Source organism: Misgurnus anguillicaudatus, chromosome 12, assembly GCF_027580225.2.
Source record: "Misgurnus anguillicaudatus chromosome 12, ASM2758022v2, whole genome shotgun sequence".
Lineage (NCBI taxonomy): Eukaryota > Metazoa > Chordata > Actinopteri > Cypriniformes > Cobitidae > Misgurnus > Misgurnus anguillicaudatus.
The window spans coordinates 13260275-13264509 of NC_073348.2; the positions used below are offsets into that span (position 1 = coordinate 13260275).

Consider the following 4235-nt stretch of genomic DNA (forward strand, 5'->3'; position numbering starts at 1 on the left):
ATATATATATATATTTATTTATACAACAGTTCTTTCTGGTTCTCGAATCTGATTGGCTAAGAGCTATACGATATTGTGCTGATAACGGCACTGTAACTGCTTCACCTTTCGTATTATTCCGCCACCTAGTGAATGGAGGTCCTAAGCAGGCTCATCTCTAAATGGAAAAACACAGACGCGCTGTTTGAATCACTCTCCGTTTGTCTCATTAGTTTACTAGCTCATAAATCAGTCTGTGAATCCCCAATCAGAAGTATTATTCCGTCAAAGATCAGCGCTCTTGGATGTTACGTTAAAGTTAATGGGAGAAATGTCTTGTCACATCGTGTGGAAGATTAACACTTGGAAAGAGGAATATAAACACTCGTTTTTTTCTGGAGCTATATCTTTTATCAGAACGCGAAAACACCGTGGAACTGCAGGTAAGCCCTGCAGCTTTTAAATGTGGACATTGATCATTTACTTTATCGTGACGTGACTATTAAAACATGTTATGAGATATCGCCACTGGTATATTTATAAGCAGCATGCAAAAACATCTCTCTGACACTACAAAAACCGTTTTGTATAGTACTGACAAGAACAAAGTTTAATAATAATAATCGAGTGCTCGTATCGCGTTAAGAATAAATGAGAAAGCAATAGTAACGTTACACAAGTATAGTTTTATTAACTTTTACCTCGCGCCAAAACAATAACAACACAAAAGACACTAAATATGAATAAAAAAACAAGTACTAGTTTGATCATGACACCAAATACTGCTGATTTGATCTCATTTTGACGATCATAAACAAACAAGGCCAACATGAGAGCCAGGGAATCCCTTTCAGAAATGTAGCCCAGAGAGGGCGGTGGTCAGCGGGGCGAGTGAACACTGACGTCCGCTCATGCTTTGGTTCTCATTCGTACCGAATCTCACTAAGCAAATGTTCAAACAGGCGCTATCTTTACTAATCGACTGCAGATTTAAATATAATGCAGATACATTCTCGACTGAACTAATCTTAAAACTACACCAAGAAACGGTAATATAAAGAAACGGCTTTTCCGTCCATTGAGTTGTTATGAGCTTCAAAGCAGCCGAAAGTTTTACCTGTCATTCTGGCCGCCCTCAAATCCGTGGCGGAAGAAGTAGTTCTCAAACAAAGAGGCTTTTAAAATTACTCCGTTGTTGTTTTCTAGTTTTCGTTTTTCAAACGTGTGCCGTCGAACTGTTGTATAAAAGCAATATCGCTCTCGGAGTCGTGCGACACAGCTCCATATCATCACGGCCGTGACTGCCTCCTCTGGCCTAATCACAGCCGTGATGATATAGAGCCACACCACACTCCTACTCGAGCGATATTGCTTAAATATATAAACATATCTGTATTTTCCGAAAATACATGATACAAATAATGTTTGTTTTTTTTTTTAGTAACGTGGCTTCATCGTCATTTACTCGCACGGGGGCATGCAGAAACAAACCCGAAATTCATAAAGTGTAAGTTACATTTACCGGCTTTTCTGTTCTCAATATTAGTATTACTGATGTGTTGCTTGATTTTTTAATGTATACAACTACGCATAAACATAGAACTTATGCATTCACAATATTTGTATTACTGACATGTTGCTTACATGATAACAGTAAATGTGCCCGGAGATTGTCATCATGCGCAAATATGCATGTATCTGTTCGGGTGTAAATGTTTCGATGTAGCCTAGTATTAATGTGCTGTAAATGTGCCCGGAGATATGTCATGTGTTAATTTTTAGCTATAAATATGTCAAGTAATGGCCCGTTAACAAACATATACAGCGCATCTCTGTACCCAATTATCTTATCTCAGCTAGGCATGTAAGGCAACATAACAAATAATTATTCCTCATAACATTTTAATGCCACGATCTACAGAACATCACACAAAAAAACATTTTGATAACTAAACCTAAAAAATAACAAAGGTGATCCTGCCTTGGAAACCCCGGCTACAATTTAGTATTTTTATTTAATTTGGAGATTAAGCGCGTCAAAGCCATGACCAAAAAAAGACAAATGACAAATAATTTGTGATTGTTACTGTAAATGATAAAAACTAAGCTGTGTATACAATTCATTAAATGTTAATTTATAACAAGAAAAACACTGAAATTAATGATTTTATAGACACTACGCGTTATTGTTTAGCACAGAAATACCTGCTTGCTTGCTTTGACTTTGATCATCTCTGTATTCACTTTAGATACAGAAAGACCTGATGATATTATTTATTTCAGGAATCTCTTTGCTATCATTTGAAAGTGAACACCAACCATAATAGATAACCACTCGGTTTTAAATACATTTTAAAACTTATACCCGTCGAAAAACATCCGTTTTATAATGTTTAGTTTGATGAACTTCTAAATATGAGACGCAGAGCACCTAGCACGTTCGGCTAAATTGCATGCGCAAACATGGCCAGAACGAAATAGCGCAACATCGATAGAACGAAAAACAATCCAAAATGTACAAACTTAAATTATATCAGAATTTACGTTTATAATAAATACATTTTTTAAATAAAATAAGGTCAGAAGTAACAACGTGCAGAACAAATGTGCAAAATGCCTCAAGTGCACGGAAACAAAACACAAGCCAAATAGATAAATCAGATAACCCAGAGTGATTTATAAATAAAATAAAGAAATTAATAAAAAACGAAAGTATTGCCAGAATTGCCAGCTTTGTCTTTCAAATGTAGAAACAAAGATGCAATGGTTTATTAACATAGAAACCTCTTATGGACGTGTAGCCCCATCACAGGCTTTGTTAGTTGGATTTAACGCATTTTATTGAAAGCTGCTACATCACATATTATTTGCAGCATTATAATAATATGCTGTATATTCATATATTTGGAGAAAGCTGTTATATGTGAAATCAGATAATGTGTGCACCCATATACGGCCAAAATTGAATGATCCTCATTTCATAACACATCTGCAACGATTCGACTGTGAGATTGGTAGTCGAATCCGGCTTCTCCGATGCATTGAATCTTCAACTATTCGGGGTCACCCCTATTAATTATTAAAAAAAGTTCTCAATATTAGTAATACTGATGTGTTGCTTTGTACTTTGAAAATACATTATATTAATTAAGATATGTTTTCAGGAATGTGTCTGCAACACCAACTTCGTCTGGTACTCGCACGAGGGCACGCAGCTGCGCAACTGGGAACAATAAAGAGTATGTCAACATGTACCCATTTTTCTGTTATGCCTGCACTATATTAGTATTACTAATTTGTTGCTTAGTAGTTTGGAAAGTACACGATGATACTAATTATGATGATTATTTTTTTAGGAATATGGCTGCAACACTTTCGCTTTCATTTCCTCGCAGAAGATCACACAGCAACGCGACCGACATTCATCCAGTGTAAGCCACATTTACCCATGTTTCTGTTATGCGTGCACTATATTAGTATTAGTAATGTGCTGCTTTAGTGCTTTGGAAAATACATGATGATGATTTTTTGTTTGTTTGTTTTAGGAATGCATCACTTTCACTTTTACCCGCTACTCACAAACGCCATAGGTCTGCTTCAGTTCTCAAAGCAACTGAGACTAATGTGTAAGTACAGTTTATTAAAGTGTCACTACTACAGTAAAATACTGAGTAATATTTTTATTTTATATTTTGTTTTAAATTTTTCTAACCCAAACCATTTATTTATTCATTTACAGATTTACCACTGACAGTGATAAGGCCCCTGTTGCAAAGAGAGTCAAGACCAACATCCAGGAAAGCAGCAGCAGGTCCGTTCTGTCATAGAAAACAGAGACTGATATTGATGTGGTTCCACACACTTTGCGTTTCTTTCCTGCATGGGAACCTGGACCACAGCTGAGTCCTGCAGATGCACACACCCCTGAGTCTTTTCAAAATGTTTTTTTCCTGAGGATGCAGTTTCAACTCTATGCCATTACACCAACGCTCAGGCTGCCAGGGCAACAGCAAAGGGTTGCAAGTACAAATGGAAAGATGTCACTGAGATGTACCGCAACATTGGACTACTATTTTATATGGCCATGGTAAAGATGATCTCCATCAGGGACTACTGGAGACAGGATGATGTTTATCAATGATGATAATAATTACAATAAATGATGATAATTACAATAAAGCTTCTTAAATCTATGCTATTGTTCATGTTTTTAGCATTTTTTGCAACCCTATAAGACTTTTATTTTACTAAAAAGG

At 36.2% G+C, this 4235-nt stretch overlaps 1 long non-coding RNA gene across 1 annotated transcript; it reads left to right on the forward strand.

Annotated features, from left to right (window-relative positions):
* The first annotated feature begins 1885 nt into the window (after positions 1 to 1885).
* LOC141369179 (uncharacterized) lies at positions 1886 to 4027 on the forward strand. Its single transcript, XR_012372749.1, has 3 exons — positions 1886 to 3218; positions 3336 to 3605; positions 3719 to 4027. It is a non-coding gene; the product is annotated as an uncharacterized lncRNA (long non-coding RNA).
* The last annotated feature ends 208 nt before the right edge of the window (positions 4028 to 4235 follow it).